The sequence below is a fragment of the Balaenoptera physalus genome (assembly GCF_965194825.1).
Source record: "Balaenoptera physalus genome assembly, chromosome: 7".
NCBI classification, from domain to species: domain Eukaryota; kingdom Metazoa; phylum Chordata; class Mammalia; order Artiodactyla; family Balaenopteridae; genus Balaenoptera; species Balaenoptera physalus.
In genome coordinates this window covers 26037766-26054903 of record NC_138886.1, presented here as the reverse complement: position 1 = coordinate 26054903, position 17138 = coordinate 26037766, and the positions used below count along the sequence as shown (strand labels likewise).

General features: G+C 40.1%; 2 long non-coding RNA genes across 2 annotated transcripts in view; one reads left to right on the top strand and one right to left on the bottom strand.

The window, feature by feature from the left end:
- The window catches only part of LOC309665087, a 230806-nt gene extending 220606 nt beyond the window's left edge, over nucleotides 1-10200 (top strand). The window contains exon 2 of the long non-coding RNA XR_014266206.1: nucleotides 345-10200. This is a non-coding gene — a long non-coding RNA (uncharacterized lncRNA). The remainder of the gene's footprint in view (nucleotides 1-344) is intronic.
- The window catches only part of LOC309665076, a 236336-nt gene that overhangs the window by 64592 nt on the left and 154606 nt on the right, over nucleotides 1-17138 (bottom strand). The window lies entirely within an intron of this gene.

Genomic DNA, 17138 nt, shown 5'->3' with positions numbered 1-17138 from the left:
TTCTGTGTTAATTTATGAAAACTAATATCATCTTTGCTCTAATTTAAGCATGAAGTTAGAAACTAGAAATGTGCTTCCTTGCTGCAATTTCTCCAATATTAACATAGAAATTAACATTTTAGTGACTGAAAAGCCATGCAAAAAAATTTTTTTTAATTAATTAATTTATTTATTTATTTTTGGCTGTGTTGGGTCTTCGTTTCTGTGCGAGGGCTTTCTCTAGTTGCGGCAAGCGGGGGCCACTGTTCATCGCGGTGCGCGGGCCTCTCACTATCGCGGCCTCTCCTGTTGCGGAGCACAGGCTCCAGACGCGCAGGCTCAGTAGTTGTGGCCCACGGGCCCAGTTGCTCCACGACATGTGGGATCTTCCCAGACCAGGGCTCGAACCCGTGTTCCCTGCATTGGCAGGCAGATTCTCAACCACTGCGCCACCAGGGAAGCCCCGTGCAAAAATTTTTAATTGGCATTTTTCTATTTAATAAGCAGGTAACTTAAGTTATTAGAATATACATTTCTCCACAGGAATCAATAAAGCTTTTTTTTTTCATTTTGACTTATAGAAAATTTGTGTATAGTTTCTTTTCCATCAGTTGGTCCAGATGCAAAATAAGAAGCTTGCTGATACTGGGTAGACAATCTCTAACTCTTTTAGAGAGAAATGACTAAGGTTTATCAAAGTCAATGTATAGGTGGTATGTAGGCAATCAATCTCAGTCTACAGTAATTCCATTCTATAGCTAGAAATCAGGGGCTCATAACTAAATCTCCTGAATACTAGTGCTTACTACATTTTGCTAACTGTAAGGTAATGTAAAACACTGGTAAATGGTAAAAAAAAAAAAAAAAAAAAAGGTAAAATGAATCGCCAGCTTCCCTGACATTAGTTCATTATTATCTAGGGTGATAGGAAATGGGTAATGGAGGTGGTTGGCAGGGACTTGCTTCTTTGTTCTTATTCCATCTTTGAAGACTCACTCTTGCTCTGTGAACTTTCTTGATGGATTCTGAACTTCACGTGTAATTAAATCTCCAAAGAATTGAATGACAATTGGCAAGCTGCCACTTTAGAAAATATAATTGATTTAACAACACATTTCCAATTGCTCTCCCTGTTTCCACACTTTTCCTCTTCCAACTCCTAATGAACACAACCAGCACGATACTCTACCTGAAGCCGAGCTCTGATCATATTGCTCTCCTGCTCAGAAACCTATGAAGTCTCCCTAATACCCGGAAAATCCAACCTGAAGTTTTAGCACAGCCTTTAATGCCTCCTGTAATCACAGAATGAATGTTCTCCTCAAACTTCATCAGGCCCTGAATGGATCCTAGATGTTTCCTCTCCCCCCTGACTGAATGGCCCTCTCTGCACCCACCCCCATTTCCCAGAAATTCATTGCAGTGCCCTCCTTTTCTGGAAAGCTTCCTATAGACCTATACTCACACATGGGGGTATTTCCCATCTCTCAGATTGATGTTGAATCATTCTGCCTTTTAATAGATTTAATTATTTGTATCTTAGGACCCTTTCAAAACTATAAACTTCTAAAACCAAGTCTCATTCATCATTCTTTCCACTACTCCAAACTGCTTCTTTCCTTTGGAGGAGCAGCTAAACCACTTGATGATCGTGTGTCTGTCTCCTTGAAATGGGAGGCATTCAACTGGTGCTGTCACTGCTTTTTAACATAGAGGTAGCCCTTAATTTTGTCTCTTGTCACCTATTAAAGAAGGACTGTGTGTCACAATGATAAGACCCCTCCCTCTCTTCCCCACCCCTTAATGAGACCAGTGCATCGTAAGAATGCTCAGTAAAGACCAGCTTCATCAGCCCATCCTCCTTAGCAAATGCATGTGGAGCTCAGAGAGGGCCAGAGGGGATCCCTTCTTCTTATCACCTGTATTAGTTTCCTGTGGCTGCTGTCACAAATGAACACAAACTGGGTGTCTTTAAAAAACAAAAATGTATTCTCTCACACTTCAGAAGGCCAGAAGTCCAAAATCAAGCCACCTACGTGTTCTGTCTGAAGGCTGGAGGAGAGTCCTTCCTTGCCTCTGCCTAGCTTCTGGTGTTGCCAGCAATCCTTAGCATTCCTTGCCTCGTAGATGCATCGCTCCACCCCTCCCTCTTCACATGGTGTTCTCCCTACATATCTCCTGTCTCAGTGTCTCTTCTTTTCTATAAGGACACCGGTCATATTGGATTAAAACTAATCATCTTAACTTGATTACATCTGCAGTGACCCTATTTCCAAATAAGTTCACATTCACAGGTACTAGGGGTTAGGACTTGAACATATCTTTTCAGCGGACACAATGCAACTCACAACGGCATCCAAAACCCTCCCGGTGCAGCTTACTACTCACACAGAATTACATAAGGTCATTGTCTGCACACTGCAGAGGAGATTAAACTTCTGACTCTCCGCTCTCCGTGAGAGACAACATTAACACCAAAACGTTTGAAGAAGAAACAATGATTCCTTTTTTAAAAAAATTGAGCTACAATTTTAAATTATTATTTTTAGTTGTGGTAAAACATATACAACATAAAATTTACCATCTTAACCATTTTTTAGTGTATGGTTCAGTGGCATTAAGTACATTCACACTGTTGTGCAACCATCACCACCATCTACCTTCAGACCTCTTGTCCTGCAAAACTAAAACTCTGTCCCCTTTAAACACTAACTCCCCTTTCCCTTCCCCCATGATAGCTCTTTTAAATATGGAATTTATCATGAACAGCAAACAACTGAGTTGCTCTAACACAAGGTTTTTATTTTATTTTATATTATACACATATATGTTGATCATAAGTGAAAACAATGGTGCTAGTGAGAAAGTCTCTATTATGGAAAGGCATAAGAAGCTAGTCTGGTGCAACCGAGAGGAGTTTTACACTGTTTGTCCCAGAATGTGACTCAATTCCCTCGTTTGACTGATGAAATTATTGCCTAAGCAAAAGTGACTAGGGCCCCTTGAGGATGTTTGACATAAATCCTCATGGGAAGGTGCTACTGGCCCCATTTGAAAGTGCATTCAAGTCAACGCTACAAACATTTGTTCACAGCTCTTACCTATGCCAGACACTACTCAAAGCACTGGGGCACAGAAATAAATAACACATCCCAGCTCTCAAGAACTCAAGTCCATAGTAGATACAGATATTTAATACCAGGAAATATCTGGTATTTTTTTTTTCTTTTTTAACATATAGCCTGCCTTTCTAGCCTTAAAATAGTCTTTTAAAGGATGCCACCATCTTCCATTGGTCAACTTCTTCCTCTTCTTTACTCCTCCACTGAGTCTGTCCCTGATCCCTAGTATTCTACCTTTTAAATATTTTTCAAGGGGAATCAGCTTTGCAAGGAAGGATGAAGTGCTTGTGGGCATCAAAGAGACACTAGAAAACGCAGATCTAAAGTTCAGGAGAGCTCTGTGTTGGAAAGAAAATTTGAGAGCGACTGGCTGGAAGTGGCCAGAGAACATCTGGTGAATACTGTTCCCCAAGAGTGCCACATCTGGTGCTTCTGCAGCTTGTCCTGGCCTAAGAAGTAATTGTGTTCCTTCATGAAAGTATATTGCCCATAAGAATGTAGAACACCTTTTTCTAGGAAGATCTTAGACATCCTGAATTTATTCTTTCTCTGCTTATTCTTAAATGTTAGCATTCTGTCCTGGGTCTTTTTTATGATCACTTTGTACTAGCTCCCTGGACCATCTCATATAATCCTGTGGCTTTAATTATCATATATAATCTGATGACTCCAAAATTTAAGTTACCAACGCAGACTTCATTCCTCAACTTTAGAAGCACAGATCCAATTGCCTACAGACATTTTCACTTAGATGTTCTATTAGCATATTCCTTGAGCATGTCTAGAAGTTACCTATCTCTCACTGCCAAATCTCCTCATCCCATGCCATGGGATATGTGCACACACCTGTGTATGTATGCGTTGTTTTATCTTGGTGTATTGCAGTAACATCCATCCATTTTTTCTTCTCTCTCCATCAGTTAGACATGTCAGGGAGAGCAACATAAATCAGAGCCGCAATATTGTCAATGTTTTTGGAATTAGACTATCTGCTATTCAGGAATATGTAAGAACACATTAAGGATTAATGGGGCAATCTCCAATTCCTATGCCCTTTATGTTGTGTTCCACATTTTAGTAGTGCACCAGAAATCAGGCAAGATGGAGATGTGTATAGACTGCCATTCCAAGAATAGGCACATTAGGAAAAAATAAATCAGATCAATATTCCATACTCCAAACCCAGGATTATCAGAGCTGTTTCCTCATGAGTCAGTGATTTTTAGTCCTTAATTTAACTAATGGATTTTTGCAACTCTCTATGGCTAATGAGAAGAGAGAGTGAAAAATTGTCTTTATGGTCTGTGGGATTTTATCAGTTTGATTCCCTATTACTTTTCAATGCTGGATGAAAGAAAGGAGGACATGAATTACCTGGAAGGGCTAATCTATTTCGATGATGCACTTGTTTCTGCTAAAATCTTGGTGGAATGTGCTACTGGAGGTGGTGGACTTTGCAAGAAAAGTACACCTAATGTTGCTCTTTGATGATTATTATTTGTTTGATCTCAGTGTCACAAGAAATATATTAGCCAATTGACTCTATCCTTCCAATTACAGAAATTTGAAGATATTCCTGGAGTTCAATGGCAGTGGAGGAGATTTTGAGAAATTATTCCAGAATTACAAAACCATAAATGAGCTATCAGGTCAAGAACCCAGAAGCAATGATGTCCAGAGCCCTGGACTCTGCATCATTAGAAGGGAGAACTATCACCAGAGCTTCATGTCCCTGATGGATCATTTGAGCTTAGCGAGTACAGGGTTTTCTTTTGGGATGATAAAAACGTTTTGGGACTAGATAGAGGTGCTGGTTGTACAATATTGTGAATGTACTGTCACTGAACTGCTCACTTTTTATACTATAGTATAAAGTGGTTAATAGTAATATTATACACCATTATACATATTATATAATATTTTACACATATTATATAATAGTATGTATAATATAAAGTGGTTAATTATATGTTGTATGAATTTCACCTCAGTTACATTTTTAGAAAATCCTGTCAGTTCATAATAGTTAAGCTCTCTTCTTCCCACGACTTCCTATTTCTTTTGCAATAAATTCCAAATTTATCACCGTGTGCTATAAGACTCTACAAATCTGGACCGGCCTACTTCTCTCACCTCTCTCTTTACGCCTACTGTTGCTTCCTGTACACTAGCCTTTTGGTTTCTTAAACACTCCAAGTTTGTTTCCACCCCAGGGCCTTGGCACTTGCTGTTCCCTCTTCCCAGAATGCCCTCCCTTAGCTCTGTGCAGGACCATCATTTTCTTATCAAACAGGTCTCGGCTTAAAAGCACTTCCTTAGAGAACCCTTCCCGGATGATCATATCTAAACCAGTCTCTCCTCAAGCATTATTATACCACTTGGTTTGTTTCTTTTAGAGCACTTACACCATATGAAATTATTTTAAAATTCACTGTCACTTGTTTAATATCTGTTTCTCTCCATGAGAAAGTAAATTTCACGAGAAGAGGAATTTTGTAGATTTTGTCCATTATTCCATCCCCACTGCCTGGCACACAAAGGCATCAAAGATTATTTGCTGCATAACAGGTTGAAAGGAAGAGGGGGGAGGGGAGGGAGGAGAGAGGGAGGAATGAATGATGAAATGAAGGGAGGAAGACTGTTAAGTCTTATCTAGGTTCGGTTGGACCAGAATTCTGTGATTGATTAGCAATGTCTGCCATGAGTGTAGAACAGCATAGAAGCATCACGAAGGCAGTGGTATGCTGGTAAAGGTCTAATAACTAGTTCTGGGAATTGGAGCTAGGGGTGGGAGGCAGTGTCCTGATTTGTAGCATTTACCAGTTTACGTGGTGTAAACATTCCAACCGTGGCTGATTTCAAGCAAACAATAAGTTGTGAACTGGAATAAATGATGTGTATTTGCTGTCCATGAGATAGTCCTATACCTGCCTTTTACAGACAGAGAACCTGAAATCCAGAGAAGAAAAAAAAAAAAAAACTGGATCAAGATTACACAGCAAGTCCACATCAGAGGCCAGGTCCTTGTTTAAAGGCGGTCTTTCTTTGTAAAGACCTTCAGATGCTGTCAAAAGGGAAGCACACCACAAGTTTCTGTCTTGAGAGGGTTTATTAAGAGCTGGGAGGCTAGGTAGCAAGGGCTTCTGGCAAGGACCCAAGAGGTGACACTCCTTGCTTGCCATAAGGTTGGCCAGCCAGCGAGACTTTCAGCACTTGCACTTTGCTTGGGAAAAGCTCTGCTGTAAACTGTCGGCTTCTTTCCCCCTGAACTCAAGTTGCTTCTTCAGGCCGCATGGATCTGAACAAAAGCGCTAAGGTAGCCGACCGGCTATCGATCCAACTTATATATGTCAAGGAGTAAAATTTAGGGACAGTCTTAAAATTTGGTTTCTGTTATTCAAAACAAAATTAAGAAAAAAAATTAATTCAAAATTTAAAAGAACACCTAGGGAACACACACACACAAATGCACACACATGGAAAGAAAAAACAAAATTCACCCCCTGCAAACGCACTCCTTATCAAGCTATACCTCCTATGATAACACTGAACATGCTGTGCTTGTTTCCCAGGGATGTTCCTGCAGTAGACTGATGGCTCTTTGAGAGCAGGAAACTTTTCTTACTCATCTTTGTTTCTTTCCCCAATTTGAACTCTCAAAACCTCCGAGGCATCTATCGTAGAGCTTAGCTGACTGATTTGCTGAACTGAGAAACATGGAACCCTGTGACCAAGCAGAAGGAAGCAGAAGGTGGAAGACCGGAAGTCCAGCCCCAGCTCTCTCACCAATTGCTAGGGCCTTAGACAAACCATTTCCTCTCTTACAGCCTTAGTGTTCTCATCTGTAAAATGAGGCAGCTGGACTACAGAATCACCAAGGTTTTTCTTGTCCCTAAAACTCTCTGAGTATAGAGCAGTTTTCAGACTGCTTTGTTACATTCCATGGGATGCATGCTCTAATTCTATAAAAACTCATGTCTTATGTATAGATATGGTGGTTACATTTCTTTAAAATTAATTAATTAATTTATTTGTTTATTTTTGGCTGCATTGGGTCTTTGTTACTGCGTGCTGGCTTTCTCTAGTTGCAGCGAAGGGGGCCTACTCTTCGTTGCGGTATGCAGGCTTCTCATTGCAGTGGCTTTTCTTGTTGCGGAGCACAGGTTTCAGGTGCATGGGCTTCAGTAGTTGTGGCTCGCGGGCTGTAGAGCACAGGCTCAGTAGTTGTGGCGCACGAGCTTTGTTGCTCTGCAGCATGTGGGATCTTCCCAGACCAGGGCTCAAACCCGTGTCCCCTGCATTGGCAGGCGGATTCTTAACCACTGGGCCACGAGGGAAGCCACGTTGTTACATTTTTAATCAATATTATTTTTGTTTTGTTTTTGAGACTTAAGGTCATTGACTAAAGTTTTTTTTCTTAACTTTTTCCTAAAAGCAAAATTAGTGAGCTATTTCAGAATACAGCCCTGTTGACATCTGTAAAACTGAGTTAATAACCATTGCTTAATTGAAAGCACATGGTCTTTGAAACCAGGTAGAATTGTACTTTTAATACTGCTCCTCTCCATACTAGCTGTGTAACATTGAGCAAATAACTTCACATCTCTGAGCTTTGCATCCCTCATTTGAAAGCGGGACTATGAACCTCTTTATGGGGTTGTTGTGAGGAGTAAATGAGGAAAGATGGGTGAAGTGCGCAGCACCTAGTAGGCAGTCCACAAATAATCATTTCTTTGCTGCTTTCCTCTTTTTCTCCACATCCAGTTTAAGAATATACATAAGCAAAAGAGATAATATCTCTGAAATATTTTTGAGTAATTACATCTAACACTTGAGTTGGATTTGCTTAAAATAAAAATTACAGAAATTCCCCCCATTATGGAATGGAAGCTTGCTATAATGACAAAACATGTTCTCTTGGGTGCTGAAATTGATTTATCCATTAGCAACTTTATTAGTGCTTCTTCCACCCAGCCATACTTGTCTGTAAGATGGAAAGGTTCACAGATTTAGAAGAAGGAGGAGGAGGAAGATTGGGAGGAGGAGATAATAAAGAAGAAGAAGGGGGAGGAGGAGAAGGAGAAGACAAATGGAGACTTGGTTGTGCATGGCTGCATCTGCCCTTTGAATGAGGACTGATGTGTGGGAAAATGTGCAGTGTTTAAGTCAACGTCATTAACTTGAGTGGACTCTGGTCACTTGTGCAATTTGCTTCAAGATCAGCAGTTAGAGACTTCATCTAGAACCAGAGTTTTTTTTCCTTTTTAAGGTTCTATTGCATGCAAGTTTTAAATTGTTATACAATTCACCATTATGAACTACAGAAAAAATAAGAGAAGAAAAACACAAATAAAACGTCATATTTGCTTATAATGTTGTGTTTGCTTAACAAGTCAGATTTGCTTATAATTTTTATTATGCATTTATGTAGCATTACATTTACATCAATGGGATTAAACTAGACATCATGCTTAATAATTTGCCTACCCTCACTTAATTATGAACAATGGTTTTCCCATATCAGTTGACATCAATACCATCATCAATTCTTTGGCTGATTATTATGTTGTATGGGTGCACAAACAATTATTTAACCAATCCCATTATTGGTCATTTTGGTGTTTTCAGTACTGTGCAAACCCACAGAATCACTTTGAAAGAAATTAGCCTGATCCTGAAAAGACAGACCTTAAACAAGTGGAAAGAACAGATTACAGCTGAAATAAGCTTTGGAACTCCATTCTTCCAAGCTTATGGCACTCTTTCTAATTGCAGTCTAAGTGAGAGAAGGGCTAAGGGAATTTCTGCAACTGCCAAAAATTCTGCAAGAATTTTCTTCTTTTTAATGCCATAGACCAAGGGTCAGCCAAATCTAGCCCCCCACCTGTTTCTGTATGGCCTGAGAGCTAAGAATGGTTTTACATTTTTAAATGATTGAAAAAAATCAGAAGAAGAATATTTCATGACACATGTAAATTATATGAAATTCAAATTTCAGTGTCTATAAATAAAAATTTTTTTCACCTCACATAGTTACCGAAGTTTTATTGGAGCACAGCCATGCTCATTCATTTACGTATTGCCTATGGCTGTTTTTGTGCTACAATGGTAGGGTTTAGTAGCTGCAACAAGTATCTTACAGCCCATAGTGCCTAAAATATGGCCCTCTATATAATTTGCCAATGCCCGCCAGGGGCTATTTTCCACTCAAAATTAGAATTTCTCATATCTACCTAGTCATTAAAATCTGGGGTTTTATAATAATTTCTAGGCTTGGAGAAACCTTGGGCTTGTAGACCCACTCTGTCACTGATGAACTTATATGACTCATTTTTCTTCTCCAAGCCTCAGTTTCCCAATCTGTAAAATAGACAAGTTGAACTAGATCTCTAAGGCACTTCATTTATTTATTCATTTGACAAGTATGTCCTTAGTGTCTACTACATACTGGGCTCCAGACAAACTCTGGAGTGTGCTGATAATGTTTGTGACATGGGACAATATTATGTGATTTTCACTGAAACGTAAATTCTTACTGACAAAGAAAGGAAATGCAAGGAAATCTACCAGTAAGAAACACAGAAGGGTCCCTAGCAGTAGATGCAAGCAAACGACTTCTCCCCTGAAATTATATCTAGAATCCTAAGGGATTCCAAATTCAATAAGTTCTTCTGCAAGAGACTTTAAAGAGAAAAAGGTATATCTTGTGCCAGTACTTTCTCCTCTCTTAACCTTTCAACCGCTCCAATCTGCCAGAAGAGACTTTCCTGAAAATACAATCATAAGATGGCGCAGGGCTTCCCTGGTGGCTCAGTGGTTAAGAATCCGCCTGCCAATGCAGGGGACACGGGTTCGAGCCCTGGTCTGGGAAGATCCCACATGCCGCGGAGCAACTAAGCCCGTGCGCCACAGCTACGGAGTCCGTGTGCCACAACTACTGAGGCCCACGTGCCTAGAGCCCGGGCTCCGCAACAAGAGAAGCCACCGCAATGAGAAGCCCGCACACCGCAACAAAGAGTAGCCCCCGCTCGCTGCAGCTAGAGAAGGCCGGCGTGCAGCAACGAAGACCCAACACAGCCATAAATAAATAAATAAATAATAAAAATTAAAAAAAAAAAAATAAGATGGCACAGCTCAAAGGGACCACTTCATTTGATGGAGAGGAGCTATCACACACCTCTTTTTCATAAAAGTTTCAGATCTTTGTGACTTTCTGATTTAATAACCACTAATTGAGCTCCTGCTGTTATGCACATCTGTGGCTTGAGATGTGCTGGGTCTGGGCGGAAATCTTGATGTGACTTCAAAGACCAAAGTAGTTAAAACTTCTTTAGCTCTTGTACCCAAATGGGGCTTCTCATTGGACACCAGCTCAGGTTGACTTTCTCTCTTAGCCCACCAGGCTGACCTTTTCTAGAATTCTCAGGCATTGTTAACCAAAGACCCTCTGAGGCCATGAATGCATCTTTATAATTTTTAATATGATAATAATAATAATACAGCTAATATTTATTGAACATCTATGTTCTAAGCTCTGTGATAAATATGTTATATGCATTTTGCATTCAATCCTCATAATAACCCCAAAAGTAAATATTACTAATCTATTTTACAACAAAGAAACCAAGGCTCAAGGAACCTAAGTAACTTGCTTAAAGGCACTAAATCAGCTTGAGATACACCAGACCCGGAACCCAAATCTGTCTGACTCTGAAGTCCTTGCTCTTAATACTACACTGTATTACAGTTTTACTACCCCTTTTCCTTTGAATGCAAACCCTCCCAATTCCTTCCAGTTGCATCCAATTTCCACAATTTGATTCCATTTAATTCAACTAATATTTAAGTTTCTACTCTATGTTCCAATAAACAGCCCCTATCTAGTTACTTTGAACAATTTTCCACTAAGCCTTTTCATGTTCATGCCTTGATTAAAAACAGCTAGTTTGCAATAATCACACAAAAGATCTCATCTGATCTAGTGTCCCACATCCACCAGACTGTGCTGCCTAACATCAGAGGCTCTCTTAACTTAGTTCTGTCTGCAAAGCTTAGCACATTGCAGGTGTACTCAACAAGGAAACCATGGGGAAAGTCACATCCTTGAGCCCCTCCTGATGGCTCCTGGACCTCCCACAGCCCCTGCTGAGGGTTCAGCCTTAGGCAACCATGTTTTATGACATGATCCTCTCTCTTTTATTGATTTACTTGTTTTGACTTAGATAACAGAAATTTATTCCTCACAGTTCTGAAGGCAGGGAAAGTCCAGAATCAAGGGGCTGGCCAATTCAGTTCCTAGTGAGAACCCTCTTCCTGGTCTTCAGACAGCAGTCTTCTCTCTGTATCCTCACATGTCAGACAGAAAGATCATCTCCCTCATGTCTCTATGGTCCTCTCTTTCTTGGCACCTGACACAAGAAAAGCCAATCCATGCCAACAATTTATGAGTTCATCTAGCTGCTAAAATAGGGACAAACATTGCTAATCAGAGCCTGAAAAATTCAAACCAGGAAAGGCAGAGAGATTCACCCAATTGGCAACAGAAGCCAAAGCTAAAAAGTTCCAAAGAGGGAAAGTACTAGGTGCCATGAATGTGACAAAGGTATGAATAGAACAAATAAATGAGGTAGAAGGAGACATGCAGAGCAGGGGGTTACAGAGTTGATAGGTAGAAGCAATTGCCCTTAGTGTATCTGGGCCAGGTGGATAAAGACAGCAACGATCCTTGCAGCCTTGAATTCTCAATGAGCTTCCAGACAGTTTCCATGTTGGAAACAATTCTTGATTTCCTGAGTCTTTCTTGTCATATGTATGTTTTCATTGGATTTACATTTCCGGAAGTAGCTTAAGTGAATTATGATACTTTGGAACCCCAGGAGCCTAAGTAACACAGGAAACATAAAAAACTATTGATTGTCTCTTTGGTGGGGTTGGTGGTGGACTCTGGGAGGGCTCATGCCAGGGAGTGCTTCCCAGGGCTTCTGCTGCCGGTGTCCTTGTCCCCAGGGTGAGCCACAACCACCCCCAGCCTCTACGGGAGACCCTCCAACACTTGTAGCAGTGTTGTGGGTTATTTTATCTTTTATTCTGCTTGAAGATTACGGAATGCGAGAGCTCAAAGCAGGAAGCAGCCCTGAACCAAGATGGCGGAGTAGAAGGAAGTGCTCTCACTCCCTCTTGTGAGAACACCAGAATCACAACTAGCTGCTGGACAATCATCAACAGGAAGACATTGGAACTCACCAAAAAAGATACCCCACATCCAAAGACAAAGAAGAAGCCACAATGAGATGGTAGGAGGGGCGCAATCACAGTAAAAGCAAATCCCTTAACTGCTGGGTGGGTGACTCACAGACTGGAGAACACTAATACCACAGGAGTCCACCCACTGGAGTGAAGGTTCTGAGCCCCACGTCAGGCTTCCCAACCTGGAGGTCCGGCAACGGGAGGAGGAATTCCTAGAGAATCAGACTTTGAAGGCTAGTGGGATTTGATTGCAGGACTTCGACAGGACTGGGGGAAACAGAGACTCCACTCTTGGAGAGCACACACAAAGTAGTGTGTGCATCAGGACCCAGGGGAAGGAGCAGTGACCCCAGGGGAGACTGAACCAGACCTACCTGCTAGTGTTGGAGGGTCTCCTGCAGAGGCGGGCGGTGGCTGTGGCTCGCCGTGGGGATGGGGACACTGGTGGCAGAGGTTCTGGGAGGTATTCCTTGGCATGAGCCCTCCCAGAGTCTGCCATTGGCCCCACCAAAGAGCCCAGGTAGGCTCCAGTGTTCGGTTGCCTCAGGCCAAACAACCAACAGGGAGGGAACCCAGCCCCACCCATCAACAGTCAAGTGGATTAAAGTTTTACTGAGCTCTGCCCACCAGAGCAACAGTCAGCTCTACCCACCACCAGTCCCTCCCATCAAGCCTCTTAGATAGCCTCATCCACCAGAGGGCAGACAGCAGAAGCAAGAACTACAATCCTGCAGCCTGTGGAACAAAAACCACATTCACAGAAAGATAGACAAGATGAAAAGGCAGAGGGCTATGTACCAGATGAAGGAACAAGATAAAATCCCAGAAAAACAACTAAATGAAGTGGAGATAGGCAACCTTCCAGAAAAAGAATTCAGAATAATGATAGTGAAGATGGTCCAGGACCTCGGAAAAAGAATGCAGGCAAAGATCGAGAAGAGGCAAGAAATGTTTAACAAAGACCTAGAAGAATTAAAGAACAAACAAACAGAGATGAACAATACAATAACTGAAATGAAAACTACACTAGAAGGAATCAATAGCAGAATAACTGAGGCAGAAGAACAGATAAGTGACCTGGAAGACAGAATGGTGGAATTCACTGCTGCGGAACAGAATAAACAAAAAAGAATGAAAAGAAATGAAGACAGCCTAAGAGACCTCTGGGACAACGTTAAACGCAACAACATTCACATTATAGGGGTCCCAGAAGGAGAAGAGAGAAAGGACCCCAGAAAATATTTGAAGAGATTATAGTCGAAAACTTCCCTAACATGGGAAAGGAAATAGCCACCCAAGTCCAGGAAGCAGAGAGAGTCCCATACAGGATAAACCCAAGGAGAAACATGCCAAGACACACAGTAATCAAATTGGCAAAAATTAAAGACAAAGAAAAATTATTGAAAGTAGCAAGGGAAAAATGACAAATAACATAAAAGCAACTCCCATAAGGTTAACAGCTGATTTCTCAGCAGAAACTCTACAAGCCAGAAGGGAGTGGCATGATATGCTTAAAGTGATGAAACGGAAGAACCTACAACCAAGATTACTCTACCCGGCAAGGATCTCATTCAGATTCGATGGAGAAATCAAAAGCTTTACAGACAAGCAAAAGGTAAGAGAATTCAGCACCACCAAACCAGCTCTATACCAAATGCTAAAGGAACTTCTCTAAGTGGGAAACACAAGAGAAGAAAAGGACCTACAAAAAACCCAAAACAATTAAGAAAATGGTCATAGGAACATACATATTGATAATTACCTTAAACGTAAATGGATTAAATGCTCCAACGAAAAGACGCAGGCTCGCTGAATGGATACAAAAACAAGACCCATATATATGCTGTCTACAAGAGACCCACTTCAGACCTAGGGACACATACAGACTGAAAATGAGGGGATGGAAAAAGATATTCCATGCAAATGGAAATCAGAAGAAAGCTGGAGTAGCAATACTCATATCAGATAAAATAGACTTTAAAATAAAGAATGTTACAAGAGACAAGGAAGGACACTACATAATGATCAAGGGATCAATCCAAGAAGAAGATATAACAATTATAAATATATATGCATCCAACATAGGAGCACCTCAATACATAAGGCAACTGCTAACAGCTCTAAAAGAGGAAATCGACAGTAACACAATAATAGTGGGGGACTTTAACACCTCACTTACACCAATGGACAGATCATCCAAAATGAAAATAAATAAGGAAACAGAAGCTTTAAATGACACAATAGACCAGACAGATTTAATTGATATTTATAGGACATTCCATCCAAAAACAGCAGATTACACTTTCTTCTCAAGTGCACATGGAACATTCTCCAGGATAGATCACATCTTGGGTCACAAATCAAGCCTCAATAAATTTAAGAAAATTGAAATCATATCAAGCATCTTTTCTGACCACAATGCTATGAGATCAGAAATGAATTACAGGGAAAAAAACGTAAAAAACACAAACACATGGAGGCTAAACAATACGGTACTAAATAACCAAGAGATCACTGAAGAAATCAAAGAGGAAATCAAAAAATACCTGGAGACAAATGACAATGAAAACACGACGATCCAAAACCTATGGGATGCAGCAAAAGCAGTCCTAAGAGGGAAGTTTATAGGTATACAAGCCTACCTCAAGAAACAAGAAAAATCTCAAATAAACAATCTAACCTTACACCTAAAGGAACTAGAGAAAGAAGAACAAACAAAACCCAAAGTCAGCAGAAGGAAAGAAATCATAAAGATCAGAGCAGAAATAAATGAAACAGAAACAAAGAAAACAATAGCAAAGATCAAGAAAACTAAAAGCTGGTTTTTTGAGAAGATAAACAAAATTGATAAACCATTAGCCAGACTCATCAAGAAAAAGAGGGAGAGGACTCAAATCAATAAAATTAGAAATGAAAGAGGAGAAGTTACAACAGACACCGCAGAAATACAAAGCATCCTAAGAGACTACTACAAGCAACTCTATGCCAATAAAATGGACAACCTGGAAAAAATGGACAAATTCTTAGAAAGGTATAACCTTCCAAGACTGAACCAGGAAGAAACAGAAAATATGAACAGACCAATCACAAGTAATGAAATTGAAACTGTGATTAAAAATCTTCCAACAGACAAAAGTCCAGGACAAGCTGGCTTCACAGGTGAATTCTATCAAACCTTTAGAGAAGAGCTAACACCCATGCTTCTCAAACTCTTCCAAAAATTGCAGAGGAAGGAACACTCCCAAACTCATTCTATGAGGCCACCATCACCCTGATACCAAAACCAGACAACGATACTACAAAAAAAGAAAATTACAGACCAATATCACTGATGAATATAGATGCAAAAATCCTCAACAAAATACTACCAAACAGAATCCAACAACACATTGAAAGGGTCATACACCATGATCAAGTGGGATTTATCCCAGGGATGCAAGGGTTCTTCAATATACGCAAATCAATCAATGTGATACACTATATTAACAAATCGAAGAAGAAAAACCATATGATCATCTCAATAGATGCAGAAAAAGCTTTTGACAAAATTCAACACCCATTTATGATAAAAACTCTCCAGAAAGTGGGCATAGAGGGAACCTACCTCAACATAATAAAGGCCATATACGACAAATCCACAGCAAACATCATTCTCAATGGTGAAAAACTGAAAGCATTTCTCTAAGATCAGGAACAAGACAAGGATGTCCACTCTCACCACTATTATTCAACATAGTTTTGGAGTTTTGGAAGTCCTAGCCAAAGCAATCAGAGAAGAAAAGGAAATAAAAGGAATACAAATCAGAAAAGAAGAAGTAAAACTGTCACTGTTCACAGATGCCATGATACTATACATAGAGAATCCTAAAGATGCCACCAGAAAACTACTAGAGCTAATCAATGAATTTGGTAAAGTTGCAGGATACAAAATTAATGCACAGAAATCTCTTGCATTCCTATACACTAATGATGAAAAATCTGAAAGAGAAATTAAGGAAACACTCCCATTTACCACTGCAACGAAAAGAATAAAATACCTAGGAATAAACCTACCTAGGAGACAAAAGACCTGTATGCAGAAAACTATAAGACACTGATGAAAGAAATTAAAGATGATATCAACAGGTGGAGAGATATACCATGTTCTTGGATTGGAGGAATCAATATTGTGAAAATGACTATACTACCCAAAGCAATCTACAGATTCAATGCAATCCCTATCAAATTACCAATGCCATTTTTTACAGAGCTAGAACAAAAAATCTTAAAATTTGTATGGAGACACAAAAGACCCCGAATAGCCAAAGCAGTCTTGAGGGAAAAAAACGGAGCTGGAGGAATCAGACTCCCTGACTTCAGACTATACTACAAATCTACAGTAATGAAGACAATATGGTACTGGCACAAAAACAGAAACATAGATCAATGGAACAAGATAGAAAGCCCAGAGGTAAACCCACCCACCTATGGTCAACTAATCTATGACAAAGGAGGCAAGGATATACAATGGAGAAAAGACAGTCTCTTCAATAAGTGGTGCTGGGAAAACTGGACAGCTACATGTAAAAGAATGAACACTCCCTAACACCATATAAAAAAAATAAACTCAAAATGGATTAGAGACCTAAATGTAAGACCGGATACTATAAAACTCTTAGAGGAAAACATAGGAGGAACACTCTTTGACATAAATCACAGCAAGATCTTTTTTGATCCACCTCCTAGAGTAATGGAAATAAAAACAAAAAAAAACAAATGGGACCTAATGAAACTTAAAAGCTTTTGCACAGC